The 12028-nt window shown below is 43.1% G+C and overlaps 1 long non-coding RNA gene across 1 annotated transcript; it reads right to left on the bottom strand.

The window, feature by feature from the left end:
• Positions 1-10362: 10362 nt before the first annotated feature.
• On the bottom strand, positions 10363-11494 carry LOC113047640 (uncharacterized). The gene is made up of 3 exons (XR_003276329.1): positions 11442-11494; positions 10833-10909; positions 10363-10712 (listed from the first exon to the last, which is right to left on the bottom strand). It is a non-coding gene; the product is annotated as an uncharacterized LOC113047640 (long non-coding RNA).
• Between the last annotated feature and the right edge of the window lie 534 nt (positions 11495-12028).

The following is a 12028-nucleotide window of genomic DNA, read 5'->3' as shown; positions in this document are numbered from 1 at the left end:
TAAGCCACACCATATTTCTAGGTTTCCTACCCAGATAGCCCACTCACCTGTTGGCCCTATCCTAAAACCTAGCAGTAGGCTTAGGCCTCCTTATTCCCACTAACACATTGTGTTTCTATTGTTTTCATCTCATTTCAAGTGTTGTGCTTCACTTTGATCTTTTTCTACCCTCTGTTCTGTTGTGATTTGTTTCTTTCATTTCACATAGAGACAGTAACCTGGGAGCCACCAACGAAGTTAAATAGTAGAGCGACAACCAGCAGCCGGTGTCATCACACGACCCGCTAGGCTACTGCCTGTCAAATCTCCATTTCAGGTCCTTCGTTGACCCAAGTTAATTGGCTACTTAACTGTCTGACTGTTTGCATCAGTCAGCCCCAAAATTCTCATAAACGGCACAGCCCGTATGAATATAGCTCGTTAAACGTAGAACGAACTTGCATTGGTCTTTTTGTGTGTGTGTGCTGTGCTTCTCTCGCCGACAGAGAATCAGGATGTTCCAGGCATCCAGTCCAGCAGTCCACGGGGGCCACCTCTCGACATGGTTGAAAGCAGTGACGACCCCCTTCCTGCCCAAGGATGCCAGTAACCTGCAGCACCCAGAGCAACTAGACACCGAGCTAGATGAACTGATGGCACGCGATCCAAACCAAAGCGACTACTACAGAGAACTCGCCAGGATCTTCAGAAGCCTAGTTCACATTCTCGTCGCCCAGGCACCGCTCAGTGAACGGAGCAACATCGCGGAGGAGGCCTGGAAGGACCAGGCCCCAACCCAGAGTCATCTTGATCAGCTTCTCCTCGAGACCCAGAACCAGCGCGAGAAAGAGGACGACACAGATCCAGAGCTACAGAAAGGAGTTGAAAGACTTCACAATGCCCTGCAAGATCTTCGCCTCGACACAGATCAAAGAGAACAGCTGGAGAGAGAAGCCAGAAAAGAACTCAACAAAAAACTCCCGCAAGGCGACGCTCTCCTAAAAAGAGCAGACGCTGAACTGAAAGAAAAAGACTATAAAACCTGGGCCTGCAAAACACACTTGCAGGCGGCCCAAGCTAAATTCATCAAGCTTACTCTGCAGAGAGACAAGCTCCAAGATGAACTTGACACTGTTCACACAGAACTGAGACAATCTCACAGATTACAGAGTGGCTGGATCAGAGAAACGCACACCACAAAATTTCTCCCGGGCCGCCACTCCAACCCTTTCAGCCAAGAACCCAGAGCTGGAAAAGGGGGTGTAATCTCCCTTCTAAGGAAATCACCAGCCAGCTTACAAGAACATCTGTCAACAACGGAGGGAAGAGAACCCTTCCAGAGATAGCATGTCACCAAACCCTGCACTGCTCACAGAGAACTTCACAAGCTAGCCAGAAGCATCTCTACATTCGTTCCAGATCCTGCAGGAGGACATGATGTTCATGCTTCTTTACAAGCCATTGACTTTCATTTGCAAACTGTCGCCAACGTGACAGATGTGAACACATTGTACCTGTTAAAAATCACGGCCAGCCGTGATGTGCATTGCTTTCTGGATCGTCAACCAGAGACTGTCAAAGCGTACTACCAGCAACTGCTACAGACTTTGATTCTTGAATTCTCTGATCCAAACTCAGATCATGGGCTCCTTATTGCTATGGACCTCAAACAGGGCCGATTTGAAAACCCACAGACTTTCTGTAGTCAGCTACGAAACACCTACTTCGGAGCATGCAATGAACCAGGTATGGAACAGGATTTCAACTTAAAAACTCTGTTCCTCCCAAACCTACATGCCAGTTGGAGTTTTCATCTCAGAGTCCCAGCGTGTCCCCGTAACAGGACTACACAAGAGTTACGGAACTTAGCCCACAAAGCTTGCACCAAGCAAAAGACGATTTGTGAAAAGACTGTGAAATACCCCAAAGTCTCTGTCTCTGAGCACTGCTTGGAGTTAACCCTAGATGGCGCCCTACAACACCACAGTCACAGACATCTTTACAGAGAGTCAATACCATTCCAAGCCAGCAGAGGGCAACACAGTGCAGCCACGTCTGAGACAGCAGAGATCCTGAGGGTGCTGAAAGATCTTCTTCACATGAATACTCGCAAGGAAGATGAGCCAAGCACCCAGAACACTGCCCGAGCTCCACAGTCAACAGCTACAGCTAACTGAACGAGACAGCACAGGTCCTCACACCAGGTACCACAAACACAAGGTACCAGAAAATGCTGTTTTGACTACCTGCCTTCGCAGCGAGCTACACAAGACCGGTCCTCATCACCCACCGATCGTCCCACCTGCCCTAATGCCAACATTCCTGGGCAGCCCTGTCAAAAAGGGGGTGGGTCAAAAAGGAGTCAACAGGGAAGACCTGATCGACACAGGATTAAACCTGACGGTGATCTCATCTTACCTTTTCAAAAGACTCCAATTTGAAGCTAAGAGACAAGATCGAACTCTTACACCTCAAACTTATGAACTGAATGTACAGGTGTACAGACAGGATGACATCCAGTTTGAACAGGTTGTTTCCATTCACCTGACATTCGTTCCGATGAGTCTAATACATCCCATGTATGTCCCACCAATGAACACTCATACATTGCTCATCGACAAAGACCTGCTAGAACACTTTGACCCTTTTCTGAACTTCAAACAGCTAAAAGACTTTGCTCAAGTGCGAGAACCTCTTTCTCTCCAGCCACACAGGTTGCTAGAGCCAGACTGTCAGGTCGCAGAGGTCACGGGAACTCCCACAGAGCCAGACGGTCAGGTCACAGAGGTCACGGGAACCCCAGCAGCCAGCCATGAGTACAACGCCCTAACAACAGGCCCAAGTTCAAGCCTCTGTACCTTAGTCAACAAACAGGGTACGGTGGTACCAGCCTACACCAAAGGGGTCGCTGTTCGGCTCAACCTGCAAGGTGGTCAAACCTTACACCACACGCTGGGTTTCTTCCAATCCTCACCTGAATGTGTGGAACTCGGACTCACACTTGCAAACAACAAGCATGTCAAACACCAACACAGCGGACATGCGGGCTTCTGAAACCTTGATAATGACTTTACCACCTCTCAGACCCCTCCATCCACCCTGGCAACCAGTCTACAGTCACTGACAACCAAAGCCCCAGACCACTGCATGATACACAAACCATGCTGCGTGCACAGAACAATATTGTGGGTTGTGCACCGTCTGACATCACAATGCCAGGGCGTGTAATGCCACGGAGCAAAAGGGGGATACTGCCAATATATTTCCATGACGCAGCATGTGCTGCACCACGCAGCACCAGAGCCACTGACACAACACTGAGGCAAGCGTCATGCCAGCAGCAAGATGTGGCAAAACATGGGCGAGGGCGAGCTAAACCCAGTCGCCGCCCACGAAGCAAAGAGACTGTCCTGTCCAACCAAAGACAGGCCTTGTTTGTTTCTTTCTCCCCTTTCTCTCTCTCTCTCCCTATTATCTGTACCAGGATGCTGCTGTGGTTTGCCGTGCCGTGCTGTCAGCCAAAGAGAGGACAGCTGCCACCGAGAAAACCGCTGAGACTCCTGACTACCGATGACAGGGCACACTACCCCAGCACTGTAACCGAATACAGCTGTACAAGGTTCCGATGGAGAGAGGACTCCCTCACTCACACTGAGGCCGATGTCAAACACCTGTTCAGCCAACATGAGAAAGTGACGGTTACACAAATGGAGTTAGGTGGACACCACCACCGCTCCAAACAGTTCCCGGGAGCTTTGCTTAGAGCCGCTGCTGCCGCCAGAATGTTTAACATTGTTATGTCCAGTGTCAATGCAGCGAACCAGACTGTAAACTCCTTGAAACCACTGTTTACTGCCTTCCAGAAGGACTTTACCCAGACTCAGCTGTTAACAGCATTAACAACAGCCATGCTGTGGGAGGTTAGCTCCTCCAAAGACAGCCTAACCACGAGTAAAACCCCACCATACATGATACCCTTAAGCCTTGTGTTAACTGTGCTGTCTTACACCATCACCATGCCAGCTGACCTGCTACAAATGCACCTGGCCAACTCTCTGGATAGCGCCTTCCTACGGCACACAAACCCCAAACAGGGAGAAGTGAACGTGCTCCTGAACCAACTCATCAGCGAGTCAAACCAAGTCTACAGACCTAAAGACATTGTCAGTGTCAGGATGTGGAAGAGCAACACCCACACCAAAACACACATTCCAAATGTGGTGGCCTACCACGACAGCAACACACAGCTGTACCTGGCCCCAAACATGCACATGTGTACTTTAACCAAAGACATTCATTATCTCTGCCTTAGCAAACCCTTCCTCAGACACAACTCTGAAGGAATCTGCGAGCTGCAACCCTGGGTCAGCGATACACGCTGCCCTGCCGAAGCCAAGCCTCGTACACAAGTCACAGAAACGCAAGCAGAGATTGTGGGTAACAGATGGCTCGTCAACACTCCTGTGCGCTCAGCTATGCTGACCTACGACCAGCATGACACCGCCACCCGTGCCAACCTGCTGGACCAAGTACTGAAAGGTACCACCCAACACATTGACATTACTCCTGTCGATACAGCCCTCCAAGCAATGTCTCGACAGCCCATTCTGAACCAGTCATCTGCGGTCCTAGCCTGGACTGCTGCCGACACTGCACAGTGCATCTCCACCGTCATTGGTCCCGCCCTGACTCTTGGCGTAACCTTCATCCTATACAGGGTACTCAACGAGATGCAAACCTCTACAGCCAAACTCACGACAACTGTGGCTGGAGGTCCCCGATGGAATCCCCGGAAAGGGGGTGCCAAGTCAAAGACAACACCGAACCTCATCAAGGGGAGTCCTCAGCTTCAGGAACCACCTGCCATCATGACCCACCTGCTACATGACCATCACGATTCACCTTTCATCTGCCCATCCTGATGATTGCCGTCCGATGATGTCCACACAGGGACTTCATCTGACGAAAGGGGGAGATGTAACAGATATGCAGGTCAGCGATTCATGGGTTAAATTCTGTTTTATAAATTCAGACTGTTGGTACTAAATGCCAGCCTGGCTGGACTTAAACTATTTACGATGCCCATGCGAGCTTCAAAGAAGAAACGAAAACCCCCAACCCAAATCCTTCCAACACTGGAGACAAAGGAACTTTTCGTATAAGTTCCTTACTTTCATTTTATTATTAATATGTATTTTAATTATGTTTATGGATTGCATAGAATGGTTAATCCTTGGTATGTGAAGAGTATAAGTTGCAAGCTTATACTTTAGGAAATGTCTTTCCTCACTTTAACTTCCTCAAAGAGAGCCATGTTTCTGCCACCCCCACTTTTGCAGGTCGTAAAGTTTACGACCACACTGGAGAGGAGAGAAGCCAAATCTTCTCCCCAATGCATTCTATGGAATGAATTTGTTACCTGTTAGTTTTTATGCTGTATAAATGTATTACGTATTCCCTTTTGGTACATTTAGATGTTTCCCAACATCTGCAGTGTTATCATGTGTTAAGCAAATCTTTCAGATGTAGAATTACACATATTTAATGTAACTTCATGTTTTGATCACATATACCTATTATGTTTAGTCTTGTTCTAATCGTCATGCTTTGACAGACCCATTTATCTAGAGCAAAGTAATGAAAAATGTATTTAATCTGGAATAATGAACTTGCTTTAATATTCCTGATGAAATCGGACAGGCCCTAAATCATCAGGGGGTTGTCTCAACAGAGACAAAGGAACTTTCCCGCCGCTTCAGATCGCGGATGTTCATTGGGTGGTTCACGCGAAAAGAGGCGTGAACATCTCAAGCTATAAGAGTCGACCGAACAAGGTCCGCCTCTCTCTTGTCCTTCTCGTCGCTCTTCTTGCTCTTCTTCCCGTTCTCCGTTCTCGGACACGTCGCTCCGCGCGGCCTCGGGCCGCGCTTGGTTCTCCTCCCCCCTCAGCACACGGACTGAGGAGAGGAAAGCCATTTTCATGGCTCCTTTGGAAGCTTTCGTTTCGTTCGTTTTCTTTTCTTTTCTTTACTAAGTTTATTAAACTATTAGAGATGTTCCGATACCCTTTTTCTCTTCCCGATACCGATTCCGATACCTGGGCTCAGGGTATCGGCCGATACCGAGTACTGATCCGATACCTGGGTGTATATCTGTATATACAGCTGTATATACTACTAGCCCTGTGTAAATTGCTAGAATTTTTTTATGGTGTGCTTCAGACAGATCCCTCAATAAAACATGAACAAATACATGGTGAACTACTGTATTTATTACAGTATTTTTATTATCTAACATGAATTTGACAGTATTATTTATTTTCTTATGCAAAAAAGAACTTCAAATGCAGCCAAAAATCTAACACCGCAAACTAAAAAAGGTATTTAAGTTTTACAATATAACTGTATAAAAAAACTGCAACAAAAAAGATCTATTAATCAGATAATCTCTTTACAACAAAACAAGTAAAAAACAAGCAACCATCTAGGCATAATTATTATTATTATAGAGACGTATTATTATTACTGTAGGCTACAACAGTAGCTTTATATATTGTCAATTTACTCATGTAAACCAAACATTTATTTTAATGGGCTGCCATGAAGATCTTTGAGTGTCTGTGTTTATGATATGACAGTATTCTCAAATGAAACGGTAAATTCTCATGAAGTGACGGTTTATGCGTTCGTGTCCTCATGACACACAGCAGAGACTACAAAACAGCGAGCTCTCGCGCATCTGTGCCAGTCACCCACAGAGATGTAGATTTTGCGGGAGTAATATTTAAATAGTATTTTGCAGTTTAATATTCACAGACACTAGTATATATTCGGCTACTGTCTGGAGCCCTGCGCTTTGACTTACACGGAAGCGACTGAACGCAGCTGCCGGTACTGAATATACTCGAGAGTCTGTAACTACCGGTACTACAGAGACATACTGCTAACCACTGATCTATAATATAGTAGCGGCTTCACTGTGTTTTGGCAGTTTAGAATGTGATGAGTGATCCAGTCATATATAGATAAGGGCTGCTAACGCGTTTTCATTTCTTCTTCGCTGCTCTAAACAGGGGTTGCTTGTGGCAACACAGCACAACTTCCTGTGTTTTCAATGCATTTTGAGCAGCGAAGAAGAACCGTGCAGCGGTTAGGCAAAGCTTGCGGTCATAACTAGGTCTTTTTTAAGAAAATGGTATCGGATCGGTATATGGGTTCATGTACTCGCCGATGCCGATGCCAGAATTTGTTGTGGTATCGGAGATATTTCCGATACTAGTATCGGAATCGGAACAACTCTATAAACTATTCGCATCCCCACGCAAGGAAGACGAATTCTGGAACAATGTTTGTTGAACCTTTCAAATACCGCGCGAGGACAGAACAAAGGACCACGTGCTCCACGCTCACGCCAAGCGCAGCGTGCACGCGCGTCACATGGCCTCCGTTTCATGGCACATGGCTGTTTCAACGCGCAAAGCTCACAAGCTCGACGCCGATCTCACGCCACACTCACATGGGACACTTCTGCAAGTATCACTTTCTCTATGGAGATTTAAATGCTGCTTTAAAGTGTTGTTATGATCTGATTTGTTGTTGGCTTCTAAAAGTTACTGACTATGATTTTCATACCTGAGCTCATTCTGTGATCTCTCTCGCTTTCTACACTTCTCTCTCTCTCTCTCTCTCTCGTTCTCTCTCTCTCTCTCTCTCTCTCTCTTTTATTTGGATTCCGTTATGTCTCTTAAATGTTTATTGTCTGTATTTTCGTACGCATATTTACTCTGTGTGATTTGTAGTTTGATGTATTACTAGTTGAATTATTAAAAACCCATATATAAAATGATTGGCTTTGTACTCCACCCCACTCACATTACGAGTCACTGAAATGTTTTGGTCTTTAGCTACAAGCTCTAAATTTAGAAACTAAATTTATCATAAGGATAGGATAATATTTTCATGGCCAGAGAATACTTTTCCTTGAATTATAAGGCGTGATAACTTTATTGAAAATTGGTAGGTCTATAGTGGTGTGCTGGACATACCACGGTTTGATCTGCAATAAATTACAGTAAGAGATATCACAATAATTGATATGAAGAATGTAATATTGACATATTAATGAGTAAATTACAGTGCCCTGTGATTAGTATTGGTATTGGCAATTGAGCTATTTTTCATAATCAATAAAATTAAATGTAACTGTCATCTGAGATATATATTAATCAAATTCTTGATTAATTATTCAAATTCCCTATATATCATTTGAGTTAATTACTATGTAAAACGCATTGTTGTTACACTTATTTAAATTTTGCAACAAAAGCCATTGTAATGCTCTCTTAGTCAAAAAAAAAATTAACACCATTTGAACGCTAAACACATTGAAGTTAGTTTAAAGAAAATAATTAATTGTTAGAGACATTTTACAGCATTTGAACTATATGACTATTATTCTTCTGTCCTCAACTTTGTGTCTCCCAATGTCATGATAAATCCATCACTTACTATAAATGATTCACCCATTACTGTCATTTTTGATAATTTTCTCTTTAGATCAAAGCTGGGAAAATTAAATCATATCTGTCAAACTGTCATAGAAAATAACTCAAAATGAGCGAGATCCCCTTCTTATTTTAACACACATTTGACAAGTTATTTCCGGTGAAATCCAAGCGGTCTCTGACCCCCCCATAGACAGCAACCATAACATACGTGTTTGCATTCCTCGGCACATATACAAAGTGAAGGGTTTGAGTGTTCTACATCAGCAGCACCATACACATGCCTTGTTTACGCACAGAGGTACTCTCGATAATGGCGAGATTTGGAGGAAAATCTTTTTTTTTAATAAAGTCAATATGTATTTTATTTATTTTTCTCATACAAAAACTATTCTCATAGCTTTGTAAAATCGAGGATGAACGACTAATGTCACATGGACCGTTTTAACAATGTCCTTACTACCTTTCTGAGTCTGGGAACATTTCAACATTGCTGTCTGTGGAGGGTCAGAAAGCTGTCGGATTTCATAAAAAATATTTTCATTTGTTTTCCGAAAATGAATGAAGGTCTTAAAGGTTTGGAATGACATGAGGGTGAATAAATAGACATACATTTTCATTTTTGGGTGAACCCTTTAAATAGACTTGTAAATAGATTTGTCTTGCAAATCTGCAAAACAACAGGTTTAAACATTCTGTCCAAAAGTTAATTTGTTTGATAGTTCATTTGTTATTTTGAGTTGTGACAGGACAAAAGATGTGTCGACATTTCACATTTATATAACAAATGAATCAGTATTATACAGTAGGCAAGGCAAACCTAAATGCAGACATGTGGACATACTTGTCATACCGACATATACCATTCGCTTGTAGCTCATACAATTTCCAGGCAATTCAATGATTTTGTTTTGGAACTTCCCTGGTTACAACTTCGAGAGCCTCAAATCACATGGAATAATGGGCAAATCACAAAATGGTCAGAGCACTGCTACAAACTTTGTTTGCAGGCAGTGGAATCACCAATCCTTCAGGAAGCCACCATAAAAATAGAGACTCCATCAGTGCCCAACTTACTTTTGGAGGATGCTGATCTGGCAGAGGCATTCAGTAAAATGAAAGACAATTACCTCTCCATAGACCCAGCGACTGTGCCATCGAGATGCTTCCTGGTACAACTACTCCTAAAGGCAGGACTTTCCCTCTATCTCAGCCTGAGTCAGAAGCCATGAGAGCCTATGTTGATGAGGAATTAGCCAAAGGTTTCATTGATCCGTCCACATCACCTGTTTCCGCTGGGTTTTTCTTTGTCAAAAAGAAGGATGGGGGTCTGCATCCTTGCATCAATTACAGAAGTCTGAATAAGATCACAGTACATTTTTTAGTATCTCTCATCATTAGAACCAGCAGCACTCGAACAGCTTCACACAACCAAACACTTCACCAAACTGGACCTGCGCTGTGTTTACAACCTGATCCATTTTCAAGAGGGGGATGAACGGAAAAATGATTTCTCCACTGCTTCTGGGCACTACAATACCACATCATTCAATTCGGGTTAGTCAATAGTCTCCCTGTGTTTTAGGCCTTCATCAATTACATCTTCTATATACTAATATACTCAGCAGATGGGTCATAGTATATATCGACGACATTCTCATTTATTCAGATTCTCTTTAGACCCAAATATATCATGTCCAGGCTGTTCTTCAGTGTTTGATTTCCCACCAGCTGTGTGCGAAAGCTGAAAAATGTGAATTCCAAATGTGAAGTCTTTTACTGGCTTCAACCCATGACAGGGAAGGGCATGCAACGCTCTGTAGGATTAGTTTTTTTTTATTTATTTATTTTTTACATTTTTTTTATATAAAATATAAAGTGCTACAGAAATAAAGGTGACTTGACCTGACAAAAGTATTACAGAAATTAATTAAAAGTCAATTGGATGTAGAAAAGGAGAAAGTCACATCCTGAATGCAGACACAACCCTGTCCAGTAACAACAAGCGCCATGTTCCCTTTTGAAACTATTATGACAGTCCTGCCTTACTCTCAACAAAATTATGTTGTTCACAGGTGGTTTTTAGTAGACCACATCCTCAAACACAGATTACAGAAACTCTCTTGATCAATGTAAAACTCACCAGCAATTTCTTCTTCCCATTTTTCATTGTGATCTCAAATAGATATCAATTGCTCTCAGATCTGTTGACCTCCTGCTCAGACTGAACCTGTTTAGCCATGTGAAGACAGCATGTTGTTGACACGAGAAGCACATATTTGAAATTCAAATAATAAGTTTACCAGCATCCACACAATTAAAATCAGATTATATTACAAATCGACTTTACCTCAGATGTGTAATACTGGCCTCTGAGCAGGGTTGCCAGGTCCCAGAAATATTTCCAGCCCAATGACAACTCAAAACCTGCCGAAATGGAATGAAAACTAGCCCAATATTAAAAATGTATATAAGTTTAAGTTTAAAGTATTCACCTTTTCTCTTACCCAAATTCTTAAAATCACACACTGTGTTTTTTTTAAATACACAGTCTCATAGAATAAAGGTCAAATAAGACTATATCCTCTCTGATATTTTCTGACCCTAGTCAGAAGTACTACATTTCTTCCACAACACTTCATATGTGGTCAACAGTTGAAGTGCTTGAGTGACAAGCAACATGGGCAGCCAGCTTCAACTCTGCCTCTTTCACATGTGCATTATTTCTTAGAAAGGAACTGCCTGTGTCAAATAATGTTCTGGCATTTGAGAAAGGAGTTTTTATGTTTTTCTGTCGCAGCATGAGCTACCAGATCACCGTGGTGAGCTCTTACTTCACATTTGCAATATTTGCAGAACGCTTTTCTATCATCATTTGGAACACTTCGAATCCACTCCTTTAATCCTTTCTCTGTCTCCCATTCTTTGCGATACTTCTTTCAATACTTTCCCCATTTACCTGACATTTTAGAATGCTGCTTGTTCATCCACAGACAACCGAACCGACGCTTCTGACTACAACGCTCTCATGATGTGAGTGACGTGTGATGATTCTTGATTTGTGATGTCAAAGCACATGTTGCGCGCGCGCCTACTCGCATCTCGCGAGAAGCAGCATTTGTTGCCAGGTATCCATTCCCGGGATCAACACCCACTAATAAAAGGTTCACTTTTATTTTATTCACTTTTATGTAGCCCAAAAAACCGCAACCCGCAACTCCGTATTTTTTCCCGCAACTCCTTTTCTAAAATATCCCAATTGTGCAGGAAAACTGCTACCCTGGCAACCATGCCTCTGAGGTCTAACTGTTGGGAGTTCAAGAGAAACAATGGATTAATAACCATAGAAACAAGAGCCTTTGCCAGTATGTCAGTAAATCTTTTTTTTTTATTTTTATTTTTTATCTAAAGCAAGGGTCCTCAACAGGTGGGCCACAATTTATAAATCTTAAACACACTGCACAAAAAAAAGTTTTTTTTAATCTGACATCAGCAGTAATTTTTAAATGAAACCGTTACAGCACTCCCATGTTTTTAGTGTAGAAA

The sequence above is a fragment of the Carassius auratus genome, chromosome 28, assembly GCF_003368295.1.
Source record: "Carassius auratus strain Wakin chromosome 28, ASM336829v1, whole genome shotgun sequence".
NCBI classification, from domain to species: domain Eukaryota; kingdom Metazoa; phylum Chordata; class Actinopteri; order Cypriniformes; family Cyprinidae; genus Carassius; species Carassius auratus.
Note: the sequence above shows the minus strand (reverse complement) of the source record. Positions and strands in the feature narration are given on the sequence as shown.